Source organism: Peromyscus californicus, unplaced genomic scaffold, assembly GCF_007827085.1.
Source record: "Peromyscus californicus insignis strain IS unplaced genomic scaffold, ASM782708v3 Scaffold_4__1_contigs__length_199733344, whole genome shotgun sequence".
Taxonomy (NCBI): Eukaryota; Metazoa; Chordata; class Mammalia; order Rodentia; family Cricetidae; genus Peromyscus; species Peromyscus californicus.
The window spans coordinates 66,717,906-66,733,996 of NW_026294562.1; positions in this window are offsets into that span (position 1 = coordinate 66,717,906).

Below are 16,091 nucleotides of genomic sequence, written 5' to 3' on the forward strand. Positions count from 1 at the left end.
TATAATGACAATGAGAGAGAGAGAGAGAGAGAGAGAGAGAGAGAGAGAGAGAGAGAGAGAGAGGTAAATCATGCCAGAAACAGTGTGTGCCAATCACAAAGGAGGACCAAACATGAAATAGCAGAAACTTGGGTGTCACAAGCTATCCATTACCAGTGGGGAGAAATGCTGCTCTCCACAGTGTAGGCAAAAGTCAGAGATTTTCCTATTAAACAAGAAACAAATTGTGTGTTCTCAGTGACCCAGGAAGCTGGGTGTCCTGGTATTAGCCCCTTACCAAGAACTCCCATCTTGTCTACTATAATCATTCATACAGAATTGTTGTCCCCACGTGAGCTCATGTCTATCAGTTCTTTTTCCCTCAACTGTGTCCCTTGCTTCTAGTTCCAGAAAGACATGGTCTCAGGCAACAATGCCTCCTTACCTCCACGATTTCAGGGACAGTGATCTGCCTCTGAGGCCTCTGGGTGTCAGGCCACTGCCGCCATGCATACCCAACATGCCTCTCTCCTACTTTCTGCACTCCTGATCACCCCATTTCCTTCAAGTGTGGAAAGGTGAAGAAATTCCTACCAAGAACGTTGCCCATTTTGTGTTTACAAGACTTGAATATGGTGCTTTTCTCTGAGTCCTTCCCTGTGGTCCCACATTCTCACTGCCCTGGTGTCTTTGCCGGCAAGTTTTGCTGGTTTACAAACTTCATATGAATGAAACCCTGTCATATCTACTGCTTTGCCCTTTGCCTCTGGCTTCTTTAACTCCACAGCATTTCTGCGAGGTTTTCCTACACTGTATGTAGGAATAACGCTCATCTTTAAATTACTGTGTAATATTTTATTTTCTGAAAAAAAACTGCAGTTATGCATTTCTGTTGGTGGACACTTGTGAGTTTCCATATTTGTTTATTTACTGTTACAACTTTTACTGCCAAGTGCATCTTCTCCCTGTCCTCTGGTGAACATGTGGGTGCATTTCTGCTATGTATACACGTGAGAGTGGGATTCCCGGGTCATAGAGTATATGAATGTGTGTAACTGGACAAATAGTTGCATTATTAGTAAGTGGTGACAGGAACCGGTTGCTTCAAGTCTTGTCAGTACTTTGAATTGTCCGTGTTTCCTCCTTCTATTCTGACGAACAGTGGTTTTACACTGTAATTCTTGTGGGACTAACTATGTGGAGCACACCTTGGGCCACTGTACTGACCTATTTGCAGCCTCGCTGACTCTTTCTTTTCTCTATCAGGCCTACTGAATAGCCCATCTAAGACACGGTCTCTGCAAGACAGTTAATAGACTGTCAATGCATCGGGATTTTGAATCACCCAGGGGGCACATCTCTGGATGTGCCTAGGAGGGAGTTTCCCCGAGAGGTTCACCTGAGGAGGAACGGTCCACCTTGAATGTGGGCCACAACAACATCACATGGGCGGAAAGCAAGAAAGGAAGCTGAAGCCTTCCGTTCATCTCCCTCTGCTTCCTGACAGTGTGACCACGGTGTGACCAGCTGCCTCCTGGTCCTACTGACACGCTAGCTGATGGCAGTACCCTCCTACTGTGAGTCAGAATACCACCTTTGCCTCAGTAGCTTTTATCAGTTCTCTTGTCACAGCAGTGAGGATGTTACGTGACGCACACTGTTTCTGTTCTTTCAACCTTTAGTACTATTTTAGTTTGGTTCTCCCTTACAGTTTCCATCTCTGTCAAAAGAAGGCCTTTTGATATGCTTGTTAGCTCTTGGGTTAAGCCTTTTAACAAAGCATACCTCAGTGGCTTGGTTTTCTTTACTGTTCACATGTGTTTTCTTAATTAAAATAAAAATTTTGAGGTAATTATAGATTCATATGCAATTATATGTATGTATAAAAAAAAAATACAGGGAAATGTTGGCTCCCCTTCACTTAGGGTCCTCTAAGTAAACAACATGCTTTAAAACCATGGTGTACGGTGAGGAGTAGGAGCCATTTCCTTACATAAAACCAGAAACAACAACAACAAAGGCTACTGCACATTCTTTGACACGGCCTGCCAAAATGGAGGTCGGTGGCCACCAAAGATTGGGGAGGGTGGTCGAGAGGAAGAGGAGATTGGAAATGACACACATACTCAGATTAAGCTCTGGTGTCCACATCACGGGGCATGGTAGACGATTACAGTTGGTGAAGATAGAGGAGGAGCCCCAAACAGAAAGAATTGTCAAGGTGAAGGAAGAACCAGTAACTTTGATGTATTCATGAATACTGTATACCTGAATTGAAGTACCACCCTGAGCCCGTTAATATGTACAGTTGGTGTGTGTGGATAAATTACAAACCAATTGGACACCAATGCAGAGATAACCAAGACGCACAGCATTCCATTCATCAAGGGTCCTCCTTGGGGATCTTCAGTAGCCACACCCACTCACCCCCTACCCTGTTCCCCCATCTTTGGTTACTCAAAACCATTTTCACTTCTGTAAGTCTGTCCTTTTAAAAACATTGAACTCACAACAAGCCTTTTGCCTCAGCCTCCCAAGTACCGGGATTATGGGACTGAGTTACATCACTAGCCCACATTACTTTCAAGATGCTTTTTTTTTCAGCTTGCCTAAAGGTAAGTGAATGGTCCATTTGACAATGAACGTTGTATGTGGCGGCAGCTGACTAGCAAGTTTCATTTTCCGCCATAGATGTCTCATTGTACAGCATCATGTTCCTGCAATGGCTTCCTTACTTCACCTCTACCGGGCATTATGTTAGCACACAAGTTATATAGACACATATGTACACACAGCACATAGGCACAGGACACATAGCTATGCATTTGTGATTTTGTGTATCTGATTTTATTCTGCACCTCAACCACATTTTCAGATAAATATTAAAACTGATTTGTCAGTTTCATGTCCAAAACAGCCCTGAGAGCCTGAGGCTCAGGTTCCCTCAGCTCTGCAGACTGGCAGGATTGACCCACTGAGCAGAGACCTGCTGTGTGTGGTCTAGGTATCTACATCTCCCATCCTCCATCTCCTTTCTGCAGGAGGCTGCACTGATTTCTGTCAGACTACAAATCTTTCAGCAGATTTATCCCCTACTAAATGGTTTGTCAAGCTACTCCAACTAGATCCACAGAAATTAATTTTTCAGTTATTTCTAATGTACAGAATGCAGTTTTGATTTTCACACACTAACCCTGAATCTTTGACAAATTGAATTATCAAATCTAATTGGTCCATAATATTTTCTCAGTACATAGTTATGTTGCCTGAAAAAAATGGCTTGCTTTTTTCCTTCCTAACATGAATATCTTTGTGTTTTCTTGCCTTATTACAATGTCTAGGGTGTCTAGTTCAATACTACGATGATAATGATAATAGTAGATGTTTTTGTCTTTTTCTTAACTTTAGGTGTCAAGTTTCAATATTTCATCAATAAGCATAATCTTTTTATGTATGCATTCTTTATCTAATTAAAAAAGCCCATTCCAACTTGTTGACTTTTTATAACAAGTTAATATTGAATATTATTAAATTTACTTTCTGCTTCTAGGACAATGATTTCAGGTTTTATCTTTATCTTATAAATGGGATCACTTATGCTTTCTGATTTTCAGATTCTAGACAAAACTTGAACTCCTAAAACATCACGTGGGTGAATGGCATCTAAGCTGCTGTTCAGTGTAGGTGGATAAAATGGGAAGGTGTACAGTGTTTGGCTATATATACTCACCCTGTGGTTGCCTCAAAGGGAAGTGATTTCTACTGGCTTCAGTGATGACACACACTTGTAATTCTAGTACTTAAGAGGTTGAGACCAAAGGATTAATGAGGGTTTGAGGCTAGCCTGGGCAACACAGTGAGTATCAGGTTATCCTGGGCTAAAAAATGGGACCCTATCATAATAGATAATTTAATTAATTAATTAACCAACCATAATTAATTATTGTGATTAATCATAATAGTTATCATAATAATAATTAATCATTAAATTATTAATCATAATTAACCAATTAATTAATCTTTTAACAAAAAAGCTAAGCACTTCCTGACTGAGGTATCAGTTGTCACTTTTGCCCATAAATTTAATTCCTTACTTTAAAGAAACAGCTGACAGGTTTTTTTTTTTTTTTTGTGTGTGTGTGTGTGTGTGTGTGTGTGTGTGTGTGTGTGTGTGTATTTTAAGACAAGCTCTCACATAGCCCATACTGACCTCAAATTTGCTATGTAACTCAGGATAATTTTGAACTCCTCACTCTCCTGCCTCCAACTTCCAATGCTGGGGTTACAAATGTGTTCCACACTTGTTTTCTGTGGTGCTGGGATGGAACGCAGGACCTTTGTACATGCTGGGCAAGCATTCTACCAACTGAGTGACTTCCCCAGCCAGACCATTTATACTCATTCCAGTTTGAATATATGGCAAACCTTTTTTCTAAAGACAGATTGAACCAGCCTGTCGTTTCAAGGGAAAAAATACTAAGAATATTTTTCTTGCCAATGATAAGAGCACAAATATTTAAGCCAAATTAAAAATTTTTGGAAACTTTCACTCAGCACCTAGTAATTTTTTGATGCTGATTTGCGAAGAGCCCAGGGCTCCCTGGTTCACTAGGATTTTGTTATTCACATTGGAATTTGCCCACATAAATTGTCCCCATTAACAACTGGCTTGTTAGTGCCTTAGTACTTTTTTTTAATGATGATAACATAGGTAGAGATAATATACTATAGTGAATACTATAAAATAATGTATAAAGATATACTGGCCTTGGAAAGATCTATACAACTTGGTTAACTCTTGCTGATGAACCATTGTATGCTACGAAACTCACCCATGGGAGAAAGGCCCATTCAATGAGTCAGAATGGCCAGTTTGTTATTTGACATGGGAAAAGAGCCTATGTCTTTGAAAATGGCCTGCTAGGCATTCTATCTAGCTAGGCGCCTTTGAGATAGGTCTTTCAGGGCTGGCCCTTCTGAGCCTTAGGGAAGCTGCTGCCTCCAGCCTGCAGCTGTCTGAGCAGCAGCCTCCTCCCTTCTGCTGCCCCTTGGGTGAGTTTCCCCTTAGCTAGGTGCTTTCTGGGAGATGCTTAGGGGATGATTTCTCTCAGAGGTTTCTTGGCTCCTCTCTCAATAACTCTGTTCCTCATTGTCTTTGCTTTCCAGACTTCCAAATACAAGCTCTCACGGTGCCTCCCCCTTTTCTTTGTCTTCCATCTCATTAGCCCATCATGTGGCTGACCATTTTGAATTGACTTCCACCTTCTCCCAGGCTCACCCTATCCAGGTCTGGAGGGCACTGTGGTGAATGTGAGCCTATATATACATTTAAAAGATACAACCTGGCTCCTGACCTGAGCTCAAGGTCTGTAAATCCAGCCCTATTCTGACTGACAACATCTATCAACACAAATAACTTTCCCACGTGAGGCCCCAAAGTGGAGGATCACCCAGCTGGGAGACCAGCCTCCACAAAGCGCCTCCACAGTGTCAGTGGAGTCCATTCAGGAGAGTTCACTGGGTGCCAATACCACACGGTTACAGTTCAGAAACTTCATCCTCCAGATTCCAGTCTAGTAAGGAAGGAAGAGAGGCAAACACAGTTACCTGAAAGAGACACGAAAACCCTTTTCCTTTCTCAACTACATGTCTGTATGGAGTTGGACTTTCTAAACTTCAGTGAAAAAGAATCATGAAAGATTGAATGCAGCTGTGAAGCTGAGAGTCCAACTGTCTCGAATTAAGTCAAATATCATAGAAATCTTAAGAATGTGGAACAATGCTGCCATTTTCCCCAGCCTGTATTAGAAAATGTAATTATTTCTCTTAAAATGATGTTATTTATGTTGACATGGGACAGATTTGTTACTGTTATTTGAAAGTGAGTCAGTAAAAATCTTTAAAAACTTAAGTTTAGTTTAGGGTGTGTCAAACAAGGATAGATGTCACTGACATAAATGGAAGAATTTTTTTTGAATCTTTAGTAAATTTTGCATTGTTAAAACCTCCACCCAGAGATCAAAATATTTTAGTCATTTGGGCTTAGATCACAACTTTTCTGGCTTTTCATGTTCCTGAGCTACAAGAATATACATTCAAGTCTGCAGATTCTTTCTAGGTATACCTTAAAAATTCTTGACAAATCTTTTTTAAATTGATTACATATCTATGGCATACAGATAAAGGCTTCATGAAGATACTTATATCCAAACATACCCCATATTTGGAGCACATTCACGTAGAGCATCTTTCCCTTGTCCCCTCTGCCTTCTCTCCTGTCCCCACTCCTTCCCTGGCCCTGTTATTCTCCTACTTCCTCTGATAGCTTCATTCTGCTTTTATGTGATATATAAGTGTGTGTGTGTGTGTGTGTGTGTGTGTGTGTGTGTGTGTGTGTCTATATGTGATCTAGGAACCACAAATGAGGTCAATATTTTCTTTCTTAGACTAGGATATATTGTTTACTATATGATACCCAGTTATATCCATTTTCTAGCAAACAAGTTTTATCCTTCTTTAAGGTGAAAAAAATCCTACTGCATATATATTCCATATTTTCTTTATGTGTCCATCTGTTGACAGGGCACTAGACTGATTCCATAACTTGGCAGCTGTGAATAGTGATGTCTTTAACATGGATTTGCAAGGACCTCTGTGGAATGTAAAATCCTTCAGGCATATAGTTTTGGAGTGGTCCAGCTGTGTCATATGCTAGACCCGTTTATAGTTTTGTTTACTTGTTTGTTGTTTTGGAACCTCTGTACTGATTTCCACAGTGGCTGGATCTATTTGCCTTCTCCTTGACAATGAATAGAAGGTCCCTTTTCCTTACCAGCCTTTGTTGTTGTTAGTTTCTTAATGTTAACCTTCTCCATGGGCTGAGATAGAATCTCAATGCTGTCTTCATTTTCATGACTGTCAGCCAAGGATGTGGAACGATTTTTCTTTATCTTTATTGGCCTTTTGTCTTTTATCCTTTGAAAATTCCTGCCGTTCATTGACTCATTTGTTGACTGGTTATTTGGTTTTGGAATATTTGGTCTTTGGGGTTCTTTGTATGTGTCAGATGCTACTCTTCTGTCAGGTGTACATATAGCCAAGATCTTCCTCTCATTCTGTGGCCATCTCTTCCCTCAATAGTTTCCTGTTCTGAAATCCTATTAATTTTATGTAATCCCATGTATCAGTCCTTAGTATTATTCATTGATCCATAGAATTTGGCAGAAAGTCCTTGCCCATACCCATGTCTTGAAGGGCTTGATGTTTTCCTTAGAGTACCTGGCCTTATACTCAGGTCTTTGATCAGTTTCTAATTTGCTTGAGTAAATAAACGAGATGAGAGGGGAGAGATACGGATCTAGTTTCATTCATCTATTTGCAGGCACAGTTTCCCCAGCCCTGCTCATTGATTAGGCTATCTTATCCACTGGACGCTTTAGGATCTTTGTCAAATGTCACGTGGCTGTAGTTTAATTCTGGCTCTTCTACTCCATCTGTTCATCTATCAAATCTGTTTTATGCTCTTGCTATGCTGCTCATGTTACTGTGGCTTTGCAGTATGATTTGAAGTCAGTACTACTCTGGCTACTTTGGATCTTTAAGTTAAAAATATCGTTGTGTGTGTTTGCGTGCGAATGTTTGGGCACCCACGTGCCACAGTCAGATGTGGATATCGGAGGACAAGTTCGTAGAGTCCATTTTCTCCTTCTGCCTTTATATGGGTCCTGGATATGAAGACAGGCATGCATTAAATGCTTTGACCCACTAACTCGTCTTTCTGGCCTTCACTTTTGTTCTTGATAAAACAAGCATCATTCATCATATGGGTAAAAATCATGCAGTTAAGATTTAAAAAGTTAATTTCAAAGACAGTGTAGGGGGGGGGGGATGTAGAGAGATGGCTCGTCAGTCAAGAACACTTGCTGTTCTTGCAGAGGACTCCAGTTCAGTTCCCAACAACCTCAAGGCAGCTCAAAATCATCTATAATTGCAGGTGCAGGGGATCTGATGATTTTTTTTCTGGCCTTTTTGGGCACCAAACATGTGTGTGGCACATATATACACATGGAGCCCAAACACCCATACACATAAAATAAAATAAATCTTTTAGAAAAAGATAACGTTAGAGACAAGCATGGTGGAATACACTTGTAATTCAAATACCCAGAAGGCTGCGGTAGGTGGATTATGAGTCTGAGGCTAGCCTGGGCTGCATAATGAGATCCTGTATGAAAAGAGTAAGCATAAAAAGACAACATTCACCACTAACCTTTTAATGGAATGTTTGTTCTAGTTATATTTAAGATAACCCTATGTATAAGGGATTATATGTGACATTTTACTCTTTGGTTTCTATTTATTTCTTGTTGTGACATCAAGTAATTTCATTACGATTTATTCTTCTCTCTCTCAGTGTAGCAGTCACATAATTTTCTAATTTAGTTTAGTACTTAAACTTCAGATTACTGCTGGGATGACCCCAGTCTGGTTGACTTGCATGTTATTGACTCATCAGGGGGAACTTCCCAAGAGTTCTTTCCCACTTCTCCATCCAATGGCTTTGAAGTCCTCTAACTAGTTATGTAGCCCTCTCCCCTTGTATGGCATTGTCCCTTTAAATTTTAATTTTACTCAAAGATTATGGTTGTTTTAAGCAACTATTGCTCCATCAGGCTCATGTCCACTTTTACTTTTTCTGGCCTCTGGTTCTTCTTATATCATTGCAGGTCAGCTTGGAACGACTTTCCTCTTGCCAGAATAGCTGATTTGTTCTGCTCTCTCTGTTGGTCTCTCTTTCTCTCTCTTTAATAAAAAAAATTGGTGTGTGTTATGTACGATAAATGCACATGTGCACGTGGGTGTGTGTATGCTCACTCATGTGCACTTGCTCCTGTGGGTATATGTGGTGGTCAGATATTGATGTTGGGATATCTTCCTCAATCTCTTCCCCACACTGTTATTATTGTATTATTATTATTATTATTATTATTATTATTATTATTATTATTATTACTAAAGTCCAGTCCCATTGCACCTGGTGCTCACTATTTCAGCTAGCCTGACTGGCCACCAAACCCCCAGGATTCTCCTACCTCTGCATTCAGTGCTGGGATAACAGACGCATGCTCTCCATGACTAACTTTTTTCCCACCATTTTTAAAGACAGGGTTTCTCTGTATAACAGTCCTGGAACTCGCTCTGTAGCCCAGGCTGGTCTCAAACTCACAGAGATCTGCCTGCCTCTGCTTCCCGAGTGCTGTGATTAAAGGCGTGCGCCACCATGCCTGGCTCTTCATTCCTAACTTTTAAGTGAGTGCTGCTATCTGAACTCAGATGTTATGCTTGTGCAAGAAGTTTACCCATTGAGATCTATGTACCTGTGTGGGTATATGTGCGTACATGTACATACGCATATACATTTCTGCACATCTGTGTGTGTGTGTGCATGTGTGCCTATGTGTGTACATGTGCAGTGGGTATGGTTGTGTACATGTGCGTATGTCTGTTCATGTGTGTGTGTACTTGTATACGTGTGTATGTATGTATGTATATGTGTGTATATGTGTTTGTGTGCCTGTTCAGTGTGTACACGTTGTGTACGTGTGTGTGTGTGTGTGTGTGTGTGTGTGTGTGTGTGTGTGTGTGTGTGTGGCTGCTTCTGCTTCTCAGATCTTTTTCTTTCTTTCCTTTTCAGTGGTTTTCAACTGAAGCAGTTTTTGTATTTGCTCTTCATCTGGGTTTTGTAGATGATGTTCTTCTGTCAGATGGACTATTTTCTGCTGATTTGGCTTCTTCTTCTTCTTCTTCTTCTTCTTCTTCTTCTTCTTCTTCTTCTTTTTTTTTTTTTTTTTTTTTTTTTGGTTTTTCAAGACAGGGTTTCTCTGTGTAGCTTTGCGCCTTTCCTGGATTTTGCTCTGTAGACCAGGCTGGCCTCAAACTCACAAAGATCCGCCTGCCTCTGCCTCCCAAGTGCTGGGATTAAAGGCGTGTGCCACCACCGCCCGGCTGATTTGGCTTCTTATGGTACTTTCGTCATTGTCTTCCTGGACATGCATTTGACGTTTTACCCTGTCGCAGGCATCTCTTGTGCTGCTTTCCAATTTTTGCCAGTTTTCTATGATCTACTTCTCACCTCAGGGACCCTCTTTTCTGCTGCCACTGATTGGACTCTTAAGCTGGGTATTGAACCTTCATTCCAATCCTGCTCATGGACCACACTTCTCCAGTGCAGTGGTCCCCCATCTACAGTAAGCACACTTGCTGCACTTGTCTTAAGGACCAGACTCTTTCTCAGCAACATCTGGGTCGCCAGTGAGCCTGTTCCTGCGATCATTTCTCCTTGATTTCGATGATTTATTCCTGTCCTATGCCATGCTCGACATTTTAATCATCGAATGACAAATCTCGAATATAGAGATTCAGTAGTACTTTGGATTCTGTCCCCCCCACCCCCTGAGGGCATGAATTGTGAAAGATGCCCTTGACCCCATAAAGGCTGGGCTTTGGGATTTGGAAGGTGTGCCCTATTCTGGTTTGCCCTTGTTCCCAGAGTTGTGGTCCTTCATGATCTCCGCGGGGTGCCTGCATGCTTACTGGGCTCCACCTCAGTGGGCTCTGAACTTCCAGCTTGCTCTCCCTGGGGCCCAGAGACTGCCAAAATCCCTGCTTAGCTTTTAAGCCTCTTAGCAGCTGCTTGCCTCTTGATTCTTTCCTCCTTGCCCTGGGTCTGGGCAGCTGGGCATCGACTAAGGCCCCAGGGAAGCTGGGCACAGTGGCCCAGCCTTCCTTCTCTGGGCTCTTGTACTAGAATCTTGGCCCCTCGTTTTCTGGCTGGAGTGTCCTCTAATTTTGTCTTCTTGCCCATTGAGACTTTCTAGGCTGTCACTGTCCCTATTGATTCCACATCCTACATTGTAAATTGGCAAATACTCCAGTGGCCAAAAAAAGCATCATTGAAGGAGGGCTCACCCTATGCTTTTCCCTTCCATCTGGGAGCTCAGACCCTCAAAGCCTGTCTTGATGGGCTCCCAGTGTCATCAGACAGTCCCCCTCCCCCCCCACCACCCCATTCAGCTTTTGTACTTGTGTGCAGTAGCAGGATCATTCACTTCTAGGCCTTGCTGCCATCATCAGAGAACTATCCTTAAGTTCCCTTGGACTTCTGCAGTAGGTTTCCTGAAATCCCAGGGGTTGCTTCTGGGCTGGGAAAATATGGGCTGGGTTTACTCTTTGTAAAGGCATAGTCTCTGTTTTTCTATCAAATTTGCTTCTTTGATTGAAATACCAATTACTGTATTTGTGGTGTGTGTGTGTGTGTGTGTGTGTGTGTGTGTGTGTGTGTGTGCGCACATGAGCATGTACACACATGCACACGCATACTGGCAAGCGAACCCAGGACCTTATGCATTCAAAGCATGGCTTCTACCAATGAGCTGGAGTCTTAATCCCTCACTGCTATCCTTACAATTTATACATAGTGTCACAAGCACTCCCCCCAGCAGGGGCCAGGCATGTGGCATCACAGTTTGTCCCTGTCTCAGGATAGAGGGACTATAGGCTTTCTTATATGGAGTGCTACATTGGGAATGCCCTAGGATGAACTCTGGGTTAGGGGGTATTTGGAAGGTCTGCCAAGCAGATGTGTTCTGGACTTCCCCAGTGACACAATGGCCTCATCTCTTCCTTCTTTGGCCAACTGACAGTCTGGGCCACTCTTGAGTACCCCTTCCATAAGCTACCTATGCATTTGAGGGTGGATCTCTTTGGTTTGCTGGTGCCTTTAGTTTGGAGCTATGTGCAGAGGGCCAGCTCAGCCATATCCCAGTTGTCTGCCTTGGGCTTTAGCTGTGAAAACAAACCTGTTCTGGGTCATTACCCTACGGTGCCAGCCGGAATTATGATCCTGGCGCATTCTCTCCATATCCTTGGCTCTCAAACAAATAGAGCCAGATCTTTGCTTCCGTGTGACCCTGAGCATCTGAAAGCTGGCGCTTCCGTGCATCAGCCAAAGTTGCCACCAGAACAGGCCCCTTGCTTATTTTCAGCTCTTTCTCCACGTTCTCCTGCCCAAAGGCTGTGTTGTGGTTGGCTCCTTTCCACAGCCTTCTTCCACCCAGAGCTCCTGGCACTGAGTCCTGGAATGAGGTTGATCTTGCCACTTAAATTTAGGAAGCCGGGAGGCGTGGAGTGAGGATGAGTTCCCTCAGAACAGTACATGATGCCTAATTTACAGCCTGAAGCCACTGACTGATGGGCACCAAGTTTACATCCCTGCAGGGCAGGCCCTGATGCCTTGGCCACGGACCCTTTGGACTTCAGCCTGGCCTTGGGATCCCCTTCTCAGAATGATCTTTTTATTTTATTGAATTCTATTCTATTTTATATTGTTTATAATGCCAGGGATTGGACCCAGGGCCTTGTGCCTGTGGGAAAGCACTCTATACTGAAGCAGCCCCCCAGTCCCAGGATGTTGTTTTCAGTCACAAAATGAAATCACATATTAACGTGCATGCATTAGATATTCAAGAGCTCCCAAGTTGACAGTGGAGACAACAAGGTCACATGGACCCTGTCCTCTGTTCAGCATGTCAGTGAGCCAAGGCTTTGAGGGGCAAGAAACACACCTCCCAGTGAGTGCTGCCAGCCACAGTCATGCTGGCATGTTGTGGGCTTCTCCCAGCCTCTCTTAGTTTCTATCTCTGCAGCTCATCCCACCGGCCTTGCTGCCCACACCCAGGATTAAAGGATGTGCTACACCACAGTAATTTTCCCCACCAGGTTGATGGACTGCTGGATCCTGCCCAGGTTGAAACCTGAGAAATGGAAGCCAAAGGTGGGGGCTTGGCCTGTGCAGGGGAAGTTATATGGGATAGGCTGCTTGTGGAGCTTTCAAATTAAGCACTTTCCTTGTATCTCAAGGCCGGAGAGCACACGTGTTCATCTCGTATATATGGAGCACTTGCTGCTTATCACTGAGGTCCACATCACTGTGTGCATCCGGGGCCTCCAAGCCCCTGTGCCTGCCTAGCTGATGCTGCTGCCAGGCCAGAACATAAAGCTATGGGAGCCTCTGTGCTCATTGGCCCAGCCAGGATCACTAGAATCCAGCTGTCTTCCCAAAGAGCAGCGTGTGGAGCAATCGGTCAGCTCAAAAACACCAGACGCCCCAGTGAGAACCTGTGATGGATGGTGTCTCACTTCCTATCCTGTGGGTGCACACAGATACAGACATGCGCAACATACACACACTGTAGATACATACATGAGGTTGTGGAAGAGGGGCTGGCCTGGAGAGGGGGCACATATTGAATGGCACCATCCCCTCAGACTGTTCATCAGTGGAGGTCACTCCATCATAAGAACTCACAAGCTGGAGCCCACAGAAAGTCTCTCCAGAGCACAGGTACAGGCCCTGCTGGGGAGCCCCAACAGGGGCTTCAGAATCTAGGACCCCAGGATTTGTGATGCATACAAACTGGGAAGGGTTAACAGTTCTATACTCATAGGTGCCAATGTGGGAGCCGGAGCTGAGGAATACCAAGGAGGCAAGTGTTCACAGCTTAGCAACTGGATACCCAAGCTGGGAGCCGATGAAGAAGAGGGTGAGTTTGGTGTGCGTATTCATGTGGGTATATGTGTGCATGCACATGCTTATGTACATGTGTGTATATGTGTCTGTTTATATGTGTGCACATGCATGTGTGTGTGTGTGTGTGTGTGTGTGTGTGTGTGTGTGTGTGTGAGCATGTGTGTTAGGCAGGGGCAGATGGTCACAGTCCTTACTATAACAGGAAATCTGTCACTTCGACAATTATTTTCTTGTTTCTGACTTCTGTAATGAAAAGCCCATCTGCAACAAAGTAATGAAAATCACACATTGTCATTTATAATAAGAAAGCCTTGACAGCCTCATCCCCAGACCCATCTCTGACAACAGGAGCCCAGTGCAAGAGCCTGTAAGGATGCCCATGCAGCAGCCCACATGTGTAAAGTTATAAATGTATAACATACACAGAAGTGTAAACACACCACACACCTGGCTAATGGAACAGTGGGTGAGTAGTGCTGTTGCACCCCAGCTCCCAGGTACCCCATGTGTGAGCGTGGCCAGCACGGGGTTTGGTCCTGGCCTGTGGGCCACCTTTCCTTCCCTCCGCCTCTGATTATAACTGGATTGTGCAGTTCTTCTGTGTAATCTTTGTAGATGACATGGTTGTGCTGTAATGCCTGAAGGTCAGATGACCCTGATTGCCTGACCATTCTTGGCCTTTGAGCAGATTTCTTACTGTGACGTTTGCCTGCAACACAGCAAGATACAGGCACTGTGGTCTTGGGAAATTTTGTTGGAGAGTTGTAGAGCCATGACCTCCAGCTGGATTTATACCTGGTGTCCTCATGACCTTGGTCCATGAACAGGGTTAGGGGGAGGATCAGGACCCTGCCAGGTGCAAGGTGCTTGGCCAAGCTCCCTTTCCTAGGAGCTCTGAATGTTACACTCATTCTGCTGTTCGAATCTCTCATCCGCCTCCAGCACTACCCAAATGGGCATTTCTCGATGTGGAAGTTGGGCTCTGAACCCCTTGGATTACTTTTTTACCTTTTACCGTGACAGGGTTTTCCCCTGTATCTAGGCAGTCTTTGTAGTTAAAATATTTTATTTTTTATTGCCCTAGAAATATGTAATCATTGTAGGTGAATAGGAAAATGTAGAGAATTATGAATGAAAGAATTACTGTATATTCCCAGAACCCGTAGATAAGTGCTATTAACATTTTGTATATTTCCTTCTGGAATGCTTATTATACAAAGTCATGTACACTTTTCCTTTCAAAAATGGGATTTCCCTGCAATTGTTGTTTTGTAGCTGGCTTTTTCCACATCTACTATATCTCAAATTTCCCCAGGTGAATACATGCTTTTCTCCAATATTTTTCTTAATGGCCCTCGGTATTTCATGGTATGTCTAAGCAACGACCTCACTACAACGCCAATGAGAGAATAGAGAGAGTGCTGTGCGCCCAGCTGCCGTTTTGCTCTGTGGAGTCTTCACAGTGTTTCTGAGGGTAGCCAGTGAAATCACTCACAGCTGCTTATGGACCTGCTCGGTCCAAATTCAGACAAATGTCAGGGCTTTTGATAATATAAGTAATACCATGCTGAACTCACTTTTGTCTGGACCTGTCTTGGTTTGTTTCCCTTCTGCAGAATTCCTAGAAATGAAACTGCAGGACCAAAGACTACATCCTTCAAATACTCTGTGCCATGTTGCCAGATTTCCCTCCAGGATGCTTTTCCATCTTTGGTATCCTTGAGAATGACCCCTTCTGCCATTTTCTCAGGAGCATTGCTATGAAGTGAAGCAAGAACTGAGTGCTCTAGAGCCTCACACTGGAGGGTTATGAGTCTGGGGACAGCCTGGGCAACATAGCCAGACCATGCTTGAAACAAAACAACCAAATCAAAACAACAACAAAACTAAACCCCAGTCGTGCTGGTTGGAAATCCGCCCCCTAACTTCTACAAGCTGGGAGCCTTGGTTAAGGAATTGTCTCTATCATATTGGCCCTGTGAGCAAGTCTGGGAGGAATTTTCTCAATTGATTATTGATGTGGGAGGTCCCAGGACCATCCCCGGGCTGGTGTTCCTGGGTGCTGTATGAAAGAAGGCTGAGCAAGCCATGGAGAGTAAGCCAGTAAACAGTAGTCCTCCCATGGGCTCGACATCAGTTACTACCTTGAGTTCCTGCCCCGACTTCTCTCCATGATGGACTCTAAGCTGTAAGATTAAATAAACCTTCCCTCCTCAAGTTGCTTTTGGTCAGTGTTGTATCACAGCAATAGAGACCCTAACTAGGACACCATGCAGACCAAAACAACCTAGAGCAAACCCAGAGCAAAACTAAAGAAGAACCATGAGCAGCCAGTAGAATAAGGACCGGGAGGGCATGGAAAGAACTCTAGGCAGCTCGACACTGAGACCCTTGGAGAGTGCACCTTTAAAAGTCATCCACTGTCTCGCTGTGCTATCTGTCCATTTATCCATTTAGGTATTTAATGTCTTAAAAGTGGTTGATGAAACTTCTTGCTACGGAGAGACTAATGACCATGGGCTTC